The sequence below is a fragment of the Zingiber officinale genome, chromosome 3A, assembly GCF_018446385.1.
Source record: "Zingiber officinale cultivar Zhangliang chromosome 3A, Zo_v1.1, whole genome shotgun sequence".
Lineage (NCBI taxonomy): Eukaryota > Viridiplantae > Streptophyta > Magnoliopsida > Zingiberales > Zingiberaceae > Zingiber > Zingiber officinale.
Genome location: NC_055990.1, coordinates 56,543,549 through 56,561,111, shown reverse-complemented (window position 1 = coordinate 56,561,111; position 17,563 = coordinate 56,543,549).

Sequence of the window (17,563 nt, the reverse complement as noted above, 5' to 3'; positions counted from 1 at the left end):
AGACCCGGGGTTGCAAGTCCCGAATTTAGTAGGGTTGTCTAGGCTATCTGAACCTAGGGACGACTGTGGGAGTCCAACCCAATGGATATCTAATCCAGTACAGTGCCACTGAAAATAAAATACTAATATCTATAGCTAACTGCTATAACATGTTGTTTCTAGGTTATCTGAACCTAGAGCTAGGTTGTCTGAACCTAGAGGCGACTGTGGGAGCCCACCCATTGGACCGTAGTCCCATACAGCTAAAATAAACTGATTTACTGTTTTAAACGCTTCTAATGCATTTAACTGTAGTATTAAAATGCCTAAGTTGCATTTTTACGGATCTAGTTATTTTATCGAACACTTAGTGTGCCCCAACTCTCCTCTTTATTAGGGAGACCACCTTTAGGCACCCGACAACGTCTACAATCCCAACTGAAGAGGGTAGGCGTGTCCGGCCCATCTAAAGGTGCTCAAATAAATCCCTAAATCTGTGAGGAGGGTTAAAACACCCTACATGTCAACAAAATCTGCATATTACTAAACTAATGCATAGAAAATCCAAACGGAGCTATTATACTGCAGGTGAGGGGTTTCTTACCTCTTGATCGTAATTTCTTACGATTCTATTCGCTAGAGTTCCGGTGGAGATGATCCTCTCGACGATCCGATCACGTCTTCGCGTTCCTCTCGCGGAGAAGAACCTCTTTCGTGTTGGAGTCGTCGCCGGAAGATGAACCTATGGACCCTTGCCTTGGTGTGCCGTGCGTGAGGAAGAGGAGAAGGAGGGAGAGGCGGCGGTGAGGTTTTGGAAGGGAAAAGTGGCGTGAGGTGAGGAGGTGCCGAACCAATCCTAAAATAAACCAACCCAACTTAAGTTCTTCTATTTATATTGAGTGGGTAACTAGGCCCAATTCTAATATAAATATAACTGATTCCTCTTTCTTTCAGCACGGCCCTGCTGGGTTCACCGGTTACTAAACTTATCCGTAAACCATAGGTCTCGGGTTCGATTCCCGCCTAAGCTATTTTACGGTTCTAATTATTTTTGCTACTTCCGCTACTCGGAAAATTCCGGAATAATATCTAAAAATTCCAGAAAAATCATACTATATTTCTAAAATAGTTTTGAGAATTTTCGGGCTTTACAATTCGCATTTTGGAAACAAAAATGGGCATATTCTTTAAAACTAATTTTAATATTTTGTTAATAATTAAATATGGTATTGAATCACCTAAGGAAAAGAATGGAGAACTCGAAGAACACCACTGGATTGAAAATTAGTACGATAAATTTGAGGCGAATGGTAAGGTGGAGTTTCATCTTCTGAGTGTTCTCCTTGCTTAGGAACTTGACAAAATTGGCAACTACAAGAGAAAAAAAAGAACTTTTAGAAAATTTCTTGAAGCTCTGTAAAGAACCAAAAGATGCTAAATCCAACTCCTCGATGGACACCGAGTAGTCGTCAGAAGAAACTGAAATCGAGGAAATTGTCAGAACAACAGTTAAAGTCGAATAGCTACCTAAAGATAAAGAATGTTCATTCAAGATGAGTATCGATAAAAGAGGAGAGTCTTTGGAAGAAAGTAGCGATGAAAGAGGAGCATCGGACAACGAAATCATAATGGTAAGTAAGATACATTTTTGATCTCCTGAAGAGTTATTTGAGTTCATTAAAATTCTTTCTAAAAATATGATTAATTTAGAAAAAAAAATATAAAGTTAAAATTAATCTTAGAAAATGCATGTAGACTAGATGATTATGATAATTTGAAAATTAAAAATGTAAAATTGAAAGTACAAATAGATAGATTAAAAAATGACTATGCATATTCGAATACTTTTCAAAATTCAAAATTTAAGAATTATGATAGGTTTAGTTAGTATTTTAAATATCATAAGGGTCAAATTATAAAAGTTAATAGAACTTTAATTTATGAAAAATATTTGATTAATCCAGTAGAAAATTATTTATTTTGGATATCAAAATCATGCTTAGCTCAATAAATTAATTTTCTTGATTTATTCTTCCAGGTAAAATCAATTATTTTGTTAACTTTCTGGTCATATCTTTTATTTAAAATTTTATCGGTACAAAATGAAAATATTATCTACTAATATTTTTTTTAAAAAAAAATTAACTATTATATTAATTTTTATGAATTTCTCAACAAAAATTATATTTTTAAAATTAAAATAATTTCATAGATTTATTTTTGAAAAATTTATTTTTATATGATCAAATATTATGTTCTCTCACAAACGAATTTTTCTAAAATTTTCTGACAATTAAATAATATTCTATGAATTTTTGGTCAACATATTAATTTTTAATATTAAAAATTCTTAAAAAGTAAATCTTCAAAAATTTAATTTTTCTATAGTTATACATTCTGTTTTACAAAGTCAGAAAAATTAAGGAAATTATTAGAGATGAATATCTATGTCTAAAATTGATTTATCTAAAAATTAGGTTTTATTATGAAATAATTCATTTATGTTAAAATAAAAAATATTTTTAGTGTTTTTTTTAATCTAACTACTTCTGTTTAACCTAGATAAATTTTTTCAAGATTTTTTGAAAGCAAAAAATAATTTTTAAATTATTCTTTTCAAAATAGAGAATTAATTAGTAAAATTAGGAAATTTTTTAAAATTATTTTTAAAAATATTAGTTTACTTTTAATTCTGTCCATAAATCCCTAAATTTTTTTTACAAATTTTTATAACTATGTTTCATATTCTCCCTTATTTTTTTATGTGATCAAAGGGAGAGAAATAAGGAGTAAGATAAGGGAGAGTTTTTTTTTTAAGTTAAAGAGGAACGTTTTTTTGTACTTAATTGTAAATTCTTATTATAATTACAAATTCATTTACATAGTACAAATTATTTTATTTTGGATTAACCCTAACTTAACTTGGGTTGATGCACATCAAAAAGGGAGAGATTGTAAGTACCCCAGGTTAGTTTTGATGTAGTCAACTAAGTTAAGATAGGTCCTGTATATTTGATCCTTGTGTCTAAGTGTGCAGAAGCTTAGAAATTCAAGAAGTCGAGCGAAAGACGCAGCTAGCAAGAAGGATGGCACAAGAAGAGAGTCGGCAAGTTCAGTACATCCAAGGGACAATGTGCTATGGAAGAGTACACGGCAAATGAGAAGGACATGCACAATGTTTGAGGGATGAGAATCCGGGGAGGAAGTCTGCTCGAGGAGAAGGCCGAGGTTGGGTTAGGGTGAGCTCAACCCTAGAAGGTCGGAGGATCATCCAAGCGACCGGAGAAGCCGTTAAACGAGTCAGCATTGGGCTGACTAGTTTGGGCACTCGAACCACCAAGGTGCCCAATGAGTGCCTCGTCATAGTGGATCGCCCTTCAAGTCCACGTCAACAAGGGGTCCGAGCGCTTGGAGAGGGTCCAAGTGTTGGAGTGTATACTAAAAGCCTAGCTTTTGTATAAACATTTATAAGAATTACATTGGTCAAGTGTCTACATTTATATACCAAATGTAGATGTTCAATTAATTTATATTATAAATAACATAGTGTGTGGTGTCACACACAGAAGATCGTGTTATCGGTTCTTTATAAATTATAAACAGTAGCTCATGACCAAGATGGAAAGGAACAAACCATTGGTAGGTCGTAGTGTAATTAGGTATTAGTTTATCTTAACTATATAATTACACTAGTACACTTAGAGTGTATTGAGTAGGACTATTAGAGGTCGTTTCTTTTATACTGACTTTATAAAGGAACAAAGACCTCAGTTATTATGGAAGTGTGTGCTCTTAATCCTAATATAATAACAAACACATATAATTGATATTTATTTCTTTAATTTATCAATGGGTGAGATTTAGTTCGATAAATCAATAAGCCCGATAAGTTGGGAAATGATATCACTTATAGTGTGTGTTGTTGATTATAGAATGAAACTGTGTCCTAGTGATCTAGGTTGATAATGTCCCCAAGAGGAGCTCATAAGGATTGTCATGTTAAACCCTGCAGGTGGACTTAGTCCGACATGACGATAAGGTTGAGTGGTACTACTCTTGGAATAAGATATTAATTAAATGAGTTGTCGGTAACTCACTTAATTAGTGGACATTCGACATCTTAAACACAAGGAGACTAACACACTCATAATAAGAAGGAGCCCAAAATGTAATTTGGGATTGGTGCGGTAGTTCAATAATAGTTCTTTAGTGGAATGAATTATTATTGATGAAATTAAGTTATGTGTTCGGGGCGAACACGGGATGCTTAATTTCATCGGGAGACCAAAACCAATTCCTCCTCTCGGTCTCTATCGTAGCCTCTTGTATATAGAGATTTATACCCATCACATACCCACCTTCTTACCCAACCTATAGGGGCCGGCCAAGCTAAGCTTGAAGCTCAAGCTTAGGGCCGGCCAAGCCTAAAGGTTGATCTTTAAGGTGGTCGGCCAATTGCTTGGAGCCCAAGCTTAGGTGGCCGGCCACATCATATTTTAAAGGGATTTTTATTAAAATTATTTCTTATGTGGATATCATGTTTTAAAAGAGAGTTTGAAATTTAAATCTTTCCTTTTATAGCTTTCTACAAAAGATTAAGAAAAGATTTGAAATATTTCCTTATTTGTAGATTGAAAGGTAGATTTTAATTTTGAGAAAACTTTCCTTTTTAAAACCATGTTCATGATTTAAAAGAGAGTTTAAAAATTAAATATTTCTTTTATAAGTTTCTACAAAAGATTAAGAAAAGATTTGATGTCTTTCCTTATTTGTAGATTGAAAGGAGATTTTAATTTTTAGAGATAACTTTCCTTTTGAAAAATTATCCACATGTTTAAAAGAAAGATTTTAATTTATAAAATTTCATTTTTATAATCCACCATGAAGGGAAAAATTATTGGAGAAATTTTTATAAATTTCCGAAGCAAATAAGGAAGCTTTAATTTGTGTTTAAAATTTTATTTGCTTGGAGATTTTTAGTGTAGCCGGCCATATGAATTGAGAAAAGAAAATTATTTTTTAATTAAATTTTCTTTTTCATGGCAAAAGAATTAAGGAAGTTTTTATTAAAATTTCTTTATTTGCCAAGACCAAGGATTATAAAAGAGGGGGTAGAGGTGCCTTCATGATGAACGACTCTATTCTTTTCTTCCTCTCTTTTCTTCCTTGGTGTGGTGGGCCCTAGGGTCTCCTCTTCTCCTTCTTTTCTCTTCCTCCTTTGTGGCCGGCGGCATCAACTTAAGGGAAGTCCATGGTGGCCGGTTCTAGCTAGGAGAAGAAGGAGAGAAAGAAGGCTTCGTTTCTAGCATCCCTTGGAGCTTTGTGGTGGTGGCCGGATCTTTACTTCTCATGGAGAATTAATGGTGGCCGAATCTAGCTTGGAGAAGAAGGAGCTTGGTGGTTCTCGTCTTGGAAGATCGTTGCCCACACAACGTCCGAGATAAGAAGAGGAATACGGTAGAAGATCAAGAGGTTATTTTTGCTTACAAAGAAAGGTATAACTAGTAATTGTTTTCTGCATCATACTAGTTTTCTTTGTATAGTTATTTATGGAAATACCAAACACAAGAGGCATAAGATTCTAGAGTTTTCGAATTTATTTTTGAGTTTGGTTTTTTTTTTACTTTGTCGAATTTGTGATTCGATTATTCTTTTTGGTTAACCTAGAGTTATTTAAGGAAATTAAATATTAGATTTCCTTAAAAGGCTTTGTCTAGGCGGTGGTGGTTGCTCCCATATCCAAGAAGGCCATGTGCCTCGCCATGCAGTCCTGGAAGCCAATTTTGAAAATTAATATTTAATGAATTAATAACATAGGTGGATTTGAATCAATAGTGTTAAGTTCCGCTTGTGATTCAAATCTAAACCATTAAGAACAGATAAGTTAAATTTGGAATCAATGATTTTAAGTTCCGTCTGTGATTCCTAATTTAACTTCTAAAGAACACAATAGGTTATTTAAGGAAAGGTTCGACACTTGTACAAAATTTTTGTATAATGGAGTCGGTACGGTTTTCCTAGGACTAACCAACACCAAGTGCCCTGACATGAAATTTTCCATATTCAAGACATTACGTGGAGATAACGTTTGCCATGCTGGGGGCGCCCAGAGAGGGTACAGGCACTCGAAGATGTAACATTAGTAAGTGGCTAGTTTTGACCAATGGGTCATAAATAGAGCCCTAGTCTTCTTCATTTGAACAAAATATGAGTTAATGAACTCTGAGCTTTTATTTCTAATTCTGTAGTTTCTTTTATGTACTTCAACTTCTGTAAGTGGCTTCTCCGCCTACATCGAAGGAGATTCTTAGTGAGCTTTCACTGCCTTGGATTAGCAACCTTTCCGGTTGCAAACCAAGTAAAAGATTCATTCCTCTTCTTTAATTTATGTTCATTTTATTTGTTAACTTAACTTGTGTTTATCTTTGCTAAATTTGAAAGAAAAAGAAAGTATAAATTTGATTGTAGGGCTCTTCACCCCCTCCCCCCTTTAGCCATCCTAACAAGGACCAACAAGAGCAAGTTGGCCACACTGCAGAGCAGGCGAGCCATGAACTCCAACTCGATGAGTGCCAAAGACTAATTGACGAGAAAGATGTCGAGCTGCAAGTACTAAGGGTTGAACTTGCTAAACTCAAGGAGGAGGAGCTAGGCCGACTGGAAGCCCACAGGGTGGTATATCTCCGCTCAAGAGATTTCAATCAACTGCTGACTGACCGAACCATCAAGCTATTCGGCTATGGTATTGATGGAACTCTCAAGCAACTAAAGGAGGGTAACTATCTTTCTGCTGAGGTTCCTCCAACCTTCATCAAAAGGCAGAAGATTTTGGAAGTGCTCTCGAACGACATCATTTCCTATCTCGCGTAGTGTTTTCTTTTAAGTATACTAGTAATGTTCTACAAAAGTTATGCGACGTTGTAAGAACCTTCTAAGTCTAATGCAATATATGCCTATTCTATTTCTTAGTGCTTTCATTTTGTGGATGCACTAATTTATAATTATACTTCTTTTCATCTTTTAGACTTAGCCTCCATAGTCTACTCGAGTAATACTATAAAGCACTTCCACCGTAGTGGTCTTCTGGGTTTCTAGGAGAGTTTCCACACTTAACAGTGAGAGTAAGTTTACTTGTAACTCAGTCACTCGACCTGACTCTCTAAGACTTGGTTACGAAACAAGCTCTTTTATGAGATAGTCGATCGACTCGCTTAAGTGTGAGAGCATGATCACTTATAATTCGATTGAATGATAGGAGAGTCTAGGACACTTAGCATGAGAGAAAGTTTACTCATAACTCAACTACTCGGCTTGACTCTCTAAGACTTGGTCATGGAACAAACCTTTTTATGAGATGGTCGATTGGCTCACTTAAGCATGAGAGTATGCTCACTTATAACTCGGATGAATGACATGAGAGTCTAAAACACTTAGCACGAGATCAATCTCACTTATAACTCGGCTGAATAACATGAGAGTCTGGATACTTGGCGCGAGAGTAAGCTTGCTTATAACTCAGCTAAATGGCACGAGAGTCTGGGACACTTGGCACGAGAGTAAGCTCACTTATAACTTGGTCAAATGACACAAGAGTTTGGGACACTTGGCATGAGAGCAGGCTTGCTAATAAATCAGCTAAATGGTATAAGAGTTTGGGACACTTGGCGCGAGAGCAAGCTCGCTTATAACTCGGTTGAATGACACAAGAGTTTGGGACATGTGGTGCTAGAGCAAACTTGCTTATAACTCATCCAAATGGCATGAGAGTCTAAATACTTGGCGCGAGAGCAAGCTCACTTATAACTCGATCAAATGGTATAAGAGTCTAGGACACTTGGTGACAAAGCAAGCTCGCTTATAACTCAGTCGAATAACATGAGAGTCTTGGACACTTGGCACGAGACTAAGCTCTCTTATAACTTGGTCGAACGGCATGAGAGTTTGGGAAACTTGCCGAGAGAGCAAGCTCGCTTATAACTCAGGCAAACAATACGAGAGTCTAGGACATTGGGCATGAGAGCATGCTCGCTTATAACTCGGTCGATTGACATGAGAGTCTTGATACTTAACTTGGTTGATCGACATGAGAGCAAGCTCTCTTATAATTAGGTTGAATGACATGAGAGTCTGGGACACTTGGAACGAGAGCAAGTTCACTTATTACTCGGCGCGAGAGCAAGCTCGCTTATAAGTTTATAATTAGGTTGAATGACATGAGAGTCTAGGACACTTGACACGAGAGCAAGTTCGCTAATTACTCGACCAAACGGCACGAGAGTCTGAGACACTCGGCGCAAGAGCAAGCTCGCTTATAACTCAATCGAACAGCATGACAACAAGCTTACTTATAACTCGGCCAAATGGCATGAGAGTTTGGGACACTTGGTGCGAGAGCAAGCTCGCTTATAACTCGGTCGGATGGCGTGAGAGTCTAGGACACTTAATTATTTTTCACTTAAAAATTCCTGCATTCATGGAACAATAATTTTTATAATTTACATAAATTTAATGCAAACTTACTACCCGACCCAATAGGGTTATAGATTATTTGCGATCCATGGTCGCTCCAAGTTTTTTCCATTTTTGCCTTATAGATAATAAGATTCCAAGTTAAGCTTCGGTATCACTTTATATGGTTCGCACCATGGAGCCTCTAGCTTGCTGACATCGCGATTTAATTCTCTTCCATACTAAGTCGTTGACTTGGAAAGATTTTAGAATAATCCTCCTGTTGTAATTTTGCTTCATTCTTTGCCTATATGTCATCAGCCTAGTGGCTGCTTTATCTCTAATTTCTTTTACTAAGTCCAGCTCCATAAGGTGCCGATCAAAGTTCTCATCATATAGTTATCTCCGATCAGACTCGACTCCTATTTCCATCGGCACTACTGCTTCTCCTCCATACACCAACTGGAACAGTATTATATTGGTGGCTTCTCGAGGCATGGTGTGGTACGCCCATAGCACACTCGAAAGTTTGCCAACCCAACTTCCTCCAAGGTCATCGAACAGGGTTCTAAGCCCTCTGATAATTTCTTTGTTGTGATCTTTGTCTAGCCGTTGCTCTAGGGATAAGGCACGGAAGTGAAAGCTTATAGAATGTCATAGCTTGCACACCACTCTTTAAGCCTTCGTCCTTAAAATTGCTTTCCATTATTAGTGACGAGCTTATGAGGAATGTCAAACCGACATACAATATTTTACCATAAAAACTTGATAACCATCTGCTCGATTATCTTAGTGAGTGGCTCAGTTTCCACCCACTTAGAGGAGTAATCCACTAATATGAGAAGGAATTTCCTTTGGCCAATCTCCATGGGAAAATGTCTACAATATTCATGCCCCACTGGTTGAACAAGCAAGAGACAATTGATGTCTTCAATTCTTCAGTTGGTCAATGTGGTATGTTTGAGTGTCTTTGTCATGATAAGCAAGTGGCCATTGTCCGAGCTGCATTTGCTTGAATGGTTGGCCAAAAATATCCAACCAATAAGATTTTCTAGGCTAGAGAATGGCCGCCCAGATGATTGCTACAAAAACCTTGGTGTAATTGCTGCAAAATGTATTGGACATCCTCTGATCCGACGTATTTAAGCAATAGCCTAGAAAATGTTCTCTTGTATAAATGATCCCCTATAAGCATGAATTGACCAACTCTCTTCTTTATCTACTGAGCTTGCTCTCAGTCTACTGGTGCATTTCCCAAATAGAGGAACTCTATCAAGGGTGTCCTCCAATCACTTTGCACTTCTATTTCAGCCGATCTTTCGATATGAGCTACCAACAATACCTGCTCAACCGGCTTGTCCAACATCACCAGGCTTAAAGAACTAGCTAGCTTGGCCATCTCATCTGCATATTGATCGTCCACTCGAGGGGATCTTCTGCAATGTTATCTCTTAGAATCCTACCTTTAACCTATCGAATGCCTCAGCATATAATTTCAACCTCACATTATTTATTTCAATGTTGCCTGAGAGTTGTTGGGCCTCCAGCTATGAATTAGAATAGATAGAAACTTGAGTAACTCCCACATGCTTAGCTGCCTACAGACCAACAATCATAACTTCATATTCTGCCTCATTATTGATGGCCCAATAGTCTAGTCGGGCGGACAATTGCATCTTGTCTTTGTGTGGTGATATTAAGAGTATCCCCACTCCATTGCCTTGCTGAGTAGATGATCTATCCACATAGACTCTCCAAGTTTCCTCTAGCTCGGGATTCTATATTTTTATCACAAAATCACCTAAGGCTTGCACTTTAATGGTAGATCTGGATTGGTACTATAATCAAATTTGCTTAATTCTGTTGTCCATTTAATTAGCCATCTGGACGCCTCAGGATTGAGGATAACTCAGTCTAATGTACTATTATTTAATACAATGATAGGATGAGAGAGAAAATAAAGACGTAACCTCCGGATGGCTAAGACCAACTCGTACTCTAACTTCTCGAGACAAGTGTAGCAGCATTCAGCATCTTTTAATAAATGACTCAAAAGTACATCGGCTGCTATTTGTGGTTGTCCTATCACACCAACGTCGATCCGACAACTCTCTTGGTAGAAGACAAGTAGATCCAGAGTGGCTTGTCGGCGATGGGTTTTGCAAATACAAGTAAAGAAGATAAATAGCTTTTGAGTTCCTCTAGTACCTTATCGCATTCAACGCCCCACTAGAACTTAGTAGCTTGGTGTAGAATTTTGAAGAACGGCAAACTCTGATCAGATGATTTTGAGATGAATCTTGATAGAGTGGTAATTCACCCGATCAGCCGTTGAGTTTCCTTCAAATTATGCAGTGGGGACATGTCTTGGAGTGCTTTCACCTTGCTAGGATTAGCCTCTATTCCCTGCTTAGTCATAATGTAGCTGAGGAAGCATCCACTTTTAGCTCCAAACAAGCATTTGTTAGGGTTAAGTTTAACTCCATATCTTCTTAGCGTTTGGCATGTTTTTTCGATATCTACACATAAATCAGTAACTCGGATGAATTTTATGAATATATCATCAACGTATACCTCCATATTTATGTCAATTTTTCGTCGGAACAACATGTTCATAAGTTTTTGATATGTGGCCCTAGCATTCTTCAAAATGAACAACATGACGTTGTAGCAATAAGTCTCATCTGTCATAATGAAGTTGACTTTTTCTTGGTCCTCCTTAGCGAGTGAGACTTGGTGATATCCTTAATATGCGTCTAGCATACATATCAACTCACATTCGGTTGTAGAATCCTCCACCTGATTGATGTGTGGCAGAGGGTAATAATCTTTCGGGCAAGCTTTGTTTAGATCTCTGAAATCTACACAAATCTGCCACTTGTTTCCCGATTTGGATACTAACACCACGTTGGCATGCCAGGTCGGGAACTGTATTTCTCAGATATGTCCCACCTCGAGCAGCTTCTCAACCTCCACTTAGATAATCTGATTTTGCTTCGAGCTAAAATCTCTTTTCTTTTGCTTCACCGGTTGGGCATCCGGTTGAACGTGCAACTCGTGTTGCATTATTGTTGAAGAGTCACCCGGGAGATCGTGGGTTGCCTAGGCAAACACGTCATGATTCTACTTTAAGCAGTCAACTAGCTTGGCTTTCTTCTCGGGGCTCACATCGACCACAATGAACGTGGTGGCCTCTGATCAGTTAGGGTGAATTTATACCTCCTCTTTTTCTTCATAAACCAAAGTGGGAGGTGCCTCCTAGATTGCATTGACCTCTAGTTGTTGAGCCTTCCGGGCGACTCGAGATCCGGCTCTTACAATCTCCACATAGCATCTTCGTGCCACAAGTTGATCACCCTTAACCTCGCCAACTGCGTTGTCCATAGGAAACTTGATCTTCTGGCAGAACGTTGAGATGATGGCCAAGAATTTGTTCAGTATTGGTCGGTCGAGTATCACATTGTAGGCTGAAGGAGTGTCAACCATGATGAAATTCATATAGTGAGTTCTTATGAGTGGCTCCTCTCTAAGAGATATGGCCAACTGAACTTGGTCGATCGACAAAACCTCATTGCCGGTGAAACCATATAATGGAGTTGTCATGGGCTTGAGCTTACTTTTTTTTTCTATTTGGAACTGATCGAACATCTTCTTGAATATTATGTTAACCAAGCTCCCTTTGTCAACAAAAGTCCCGTGAATATTGTAGTTAACAATTACTGTCTTAATAATTAAGACATCGTCATGAGGGATTTTTGCAGGACCCGTGCAGCTGGCAAGAGGGGGGTGAATTGCTTTGAAAATAAAAATCAAACCTTTCTCCACTTTTTGAACTAAATTAAGAAACACTTGTTTAAAAAGAAATTAATTAAAAAGAAAGAAATAAGAGGTAGATATTTTTACTTAGTTTGCAATCAAAAGATTGCTAGTCCAAAGTGTTGAAGTCTTACTATCAAAATTTCTTCTGGTGAAGAAGCCTCTTATAGTAGTTTAAGCACCAAATTATAGAGTAGAATAGAAAGAAAGTCATTTACAAGTGTTATTATGAACTATTAAGACTAGGACTGCCTATTGGTCGAATCTAACCATTTGTTGACATGGCAACTCTGGGTGTCTGGACGTGGATAAAACTTTATCCACGTTGACAACGACTCGTAAATCGCTAGTGGATAAAACTTATCTTGGTCCGAACCCCCAGACTGGTCTAGGCACTTGGACATGGCTGATGTGTCCTCACTCAGCAGCATGTTAAGGATCATTGCACTAGAAGGTCCCGACACCCGGGCGCCCAAACTATCAATGTAGGATCGTTACACTAGAGGGGGACGAATGACACTCATGACTTTCACATTTTTCAAAAAATAATCAGAGATAAACATAGCAGAAAGAAATAAAGAAAAAATAATCACTAACACTGTTTATTTTTACTTAGTTTGAAGTCTGTAATGACTCCTACCTAAAGGCTCACACTCGTTGAGTGTTTACTTTAGGTAATTTACTAAACGTTTGCAAATTACAAGTATACAAGACAATTACAAAAAGAGTTATAATGTAAGTTCTTTATAAAGAAAGATTATACTAATGACTTTCACGATTCAGAGAATCACGCTTTCGGTCGTCGAAGTTGCGTCGGATAGTCGTAGGATTGTCTTTAAAGCAGCGCGCAAGAGAAGCTTGTAAAAATGAGTTATGTAGAAGCTCTTGCCCGAAGACTTCTTTTATAGAGTGCTGAAGGCGCCTTCAACCCCATGAAAGCGCATCCTACTGTGAAAGTTATCCCCACAGCGTCGAAGTCAATAACATCCGTAATCTACGAAGTTCATCCATCCGAAGACGCCTCCAGCACTGTTTATTGAAGGTGACTTCAACCACATGGAAGTCACCTTCCAACACTGTTCATCCGAGCTCTTTTGTGCATTTCACTTCTTGCATGACATGTTAGTCCAAAATACCAAATATACTCTACAAAATAAAGCTAGTACAATAAAATAATATGGAAATAAAAATATCTGACAATCTCCAGATTATCTGGTTCTGACTTTTAGATTTCCTATGAAACCCTAGGTCAAACCGATACATACTGTTACCTTAATGGGGAACGCATCCTCACCTACTCCTCTCAAGAGAAATTACCTTTTTCCATACCGATCCTCCAGACCGTTTGGACTTTTGCTCAGTATACGAGACATCAGGACTTCATGATGGACATCCGATCCCAACCCATACAGTCTTCTACCTGGTGTCTGTAACCCCTAGGATTTTCACCTAGCGTCCTCAACTCTAGCATTTCGCCCAACGTCCTCGACCCGCTAAGACTTTCCCAGCCCCTGGACTAGGAATTCATTGTCTAACCACACCTAGACTTTTTCTTCGCCTAAGATCACTTAGGACTTTGCTGCACACTCAGTTCAACTTGTTGGAACAATAATAACACTTAACTTAGAACTCTTTATTATTATCAAAACTTATGTTCGATCGTCTGGTGCTCCTTGCACCAACAATTTTCCCATTTTTGACTATGAAAACACAATTCATAGTTAAGTTAAGGAAATGGATAAAAAGGAAGAATGAGTAAGTATTTTCACAAGGAAATAATTTTTTAAAAACTAAGTTTCTAATTTTTGAAATACAACTAAGAATTCTTTAAGAGTTCAAAAACCCCCCTTGGAATATAGCGCTTTCTTAGCAAAAACAACTTAGGAGAATGTTTAGTTTCAAAATACTTGGGTAAACACTTAGCTAAACTTAGTTAAAAATACTAGTTTAGTTAAAAATACTTTAACTTTAAAGAAGTACAAAAAAAAAAAAAAAAAAAAAACTTACTTTTTAAAAAGTACTTACTTTCTTTTTTAAAATATTTTATCTTTGAAGATTTGAAAAATATTTTAACTTTGAAGATTTGAAAAATACTTTAACTTTAAAATTTTGAAACATACTTTAACTTTTCAAAAAATATTTTAACTTTAAAAAATACTTTAATTTTGAAAAATACTTTAATTTAAAAAAAATATTTAACTTAACCTATGTTTACTCCCCCTTTAACCTATATCAAAAATACTAAGTTAAGAAAAGAAGTTAATAAAAAAATATTAACTTAAAAAAATAATTTTTAATCTTCCTCTTGATTAATGCATTAAAAACTCTTTAAGTAAGTTCTTTAAGTTTGAGGGGAAAGTCAATGATTTTTATCGTAGAGTCCAAGCATGTAAAGATCAAAGTAATTAAAGAGAATTTTTGAAAAAAAAAATAGTCATTTATTTTTCTTAAAAAAAATATCTAACTATTAGTTACTAGCTATTTATCATAAGGTAGTAGTGTTTACTTGGTTAGTCAAATTAAGTACATGATCCAATTAAGTTTACTAAAAGGGATGACTTAACTTGATCAATTTGAATTGGTATTTATAGCCTAGACTTATGTTGATGCACATACATAAGTATTCTAAAGTCCAGTCAATATCCTATGCATCTCACACCATTCTAAGTATTTTTTCATACTCAAGAAAGTTTTCCTAGTGTGCTTATGAGATGCTCTAATTAAAACCTATGGGTACTTACTTTCTAGAGAAAAACCTAAGTTAAGTCTAATATTTGAAAATACTAGTAAAATTGGGAGTTTTTGAAGTAAATAAAATAATTTATCCTAGAATTTTAAAACAAAGCTATAAAATTTTTTAAAGAGATAATATAATTTTAAAAAAATCATAATTTTTGAAAAGGCAAAACAAAAAATGATTTTGAAAAGTTTAAAATTTTTTATACTAAACATATACCTAATTATCTTCTAAGTGTACTGAGCTCAAGTTCAGGTAAGGATTTTGTGAAAATTTCTGTTAAGTTTGACTTGGACTCAATATAGTGAAGTACAAGATCATCCCTAGCTATATGATCCCTTGCAAAGTGATGCTTAACCTCTATGTGTTTAGTCCTTGATTGGTGTATTGGATTTTTGGTTAAATTGATTGAGCTTATGTTATCAATTGAAATTTTTATATTTTTTTAATCTAATTGATAATCTTTTAAGGTGTGCATCATCCATAATAGTTGAGATGCACATTTCCTCATGCTATGTACTTTGCTTTAGTAGTGGATAAGGTAACAGTGTTGCAACAGTGTCAGCAGTTTTAAGTCTATCTGACCATACAACTCTGATCGTTTGATTTTAACCTCTACGTCAGCTGATCCTCCTTGCTTTGACCTACTTTTGAGATAGGAGGGATCATTTTTATCATCGTATCAATATCCATGATCCAATATTAATAATTTTTATAAAAAATAATAAATAAATTTATAACATCAGGTTCACTAACCAATTTAAATAATTTTAAAATATAGAATTTTAAACCATCAAAGATCGATTTAAGAGATTGATAAAATAATAAAGCCGACCAAACTTAAACAACGCTTCATTAATTTTAAATGGTTCAGATTGGTTATCTATTTAGCTCGACTGTTTACTGCCTTCCATAAAGGCATGCAATTATGATTGAAATTGATTAAAGCGAATAAATAAGAATTGTATCTTTGTGAATTAAATCAAGGGAAAATTTTTATGCAATCCTCATTGCCAAATATAATTTGGCATGTAATTTTTATTGGAGTAAATCTTTGTTTCTACTCTCTAGTTAAATATATTTACCTAATTGTCCCTGATATTTTAAGTATAAAAAATCTAAAAATGAATATAATTTCTCTTAAATTCAATACATTAAACTAGAATCTAGTATATTTTTTATCAAATTGAGCACGATTCTTTTTCCACTTCAATTGGATGAAAAATATACTAGATTTTCTTTAAATGATACTCATTTGGATGGAAAATATAATAGATTTTCTTTAAATGGTGCTGAATTTAGGAGGAATTATATTAAGTAGAAAAAATCGTACTCAATATAATATAAAATATACTCAGATTCTAGTTTAAAATGTTGAATTTAATAGAAATTATACTCATTTTGAGACTATTTATACCTAAAAAATATGAAGGACAATTTTAATAGAAGATATACTTGAATATACTAGATTTTCTTTAAATAATACTCAATTGGATAGAAAATATGCTATATTTTCTTTAAATGATACTTAATTGGAGAGAAAATATATTAAATTTTTTCTTTAAATAATATTAAATTTAGGAGGAATTATATTAAAACAGAAAAAAAATCATGCTCAATTTAATAGAAAATATACTCAATTCTAGTGTAAAGTATTGATTTTAAGAAAAATTATACTCATTTTTGAACCTTTTGTACTTAAAAAATCTGAGGGGTAATTAGATAACAAAATTTACGTGAGGAAGTTGAAGTAAATAAAACTTTACATGCAGGGACTGAAAATAAAATTTTTTATGAATAGAGATTACATGTAAAATTTAAATTATGGTGGGGGATTCATCAGTTTAATTATGGTGGGGGATTCATCAGTTTACTGCATTGGTCCTGGAGTGCATAATTGACGAGGCTGGCATCTCTTCATTAGTCATGAGTTGTTGTTGGGTAACGTGCACTCAACTGAAGCTTATAGCACCTGTATCATCGACAATGATTGCCCTTAAAAACTCCCAACTATCTTCTGCGAGGGATATTATTAACCTAGTTCAGGGACAAGTTCAGGGACAAGCTTGGACATTGCAGAACAAGGCACGGTTAAGTTGGTTAGTACAGAATAAAATTGCTATTATAGTCAATTTTGATAAAATCGAGAAAAAAAAAATTCTCTCCACATAGGTCAATTATAACTTTCCAATTTATCCTGATAGCTAATATAAAAATTTTATAGGACCAAATCAATCACCCTCGGGATAGTTGGATTTATCATTTTTTTTTAGGGAAGCCGACCATGTGAGGTTACTAAGTGACTACCATTGGACATTGCAGAATAGATAGGATGAACCTAATGATCCTAGGGCAGATGATACAGTGTCGTTCAGGATTCATTCACAATTACTTGCAACTAAGAAGATCATTGCTCTTGCAAATAGATTCTATACCATATAACTATTGTCGGAAGAATATAAATTTTGCAACTTACATCATAGCTTCAGGAAATGCATACGGCAAGAAAGAAGCCAATGCTTCCCAAGTGTGCTTATAAGTCCGTAATATCCCTAACAAACAATACTAACATTAATAACTCAA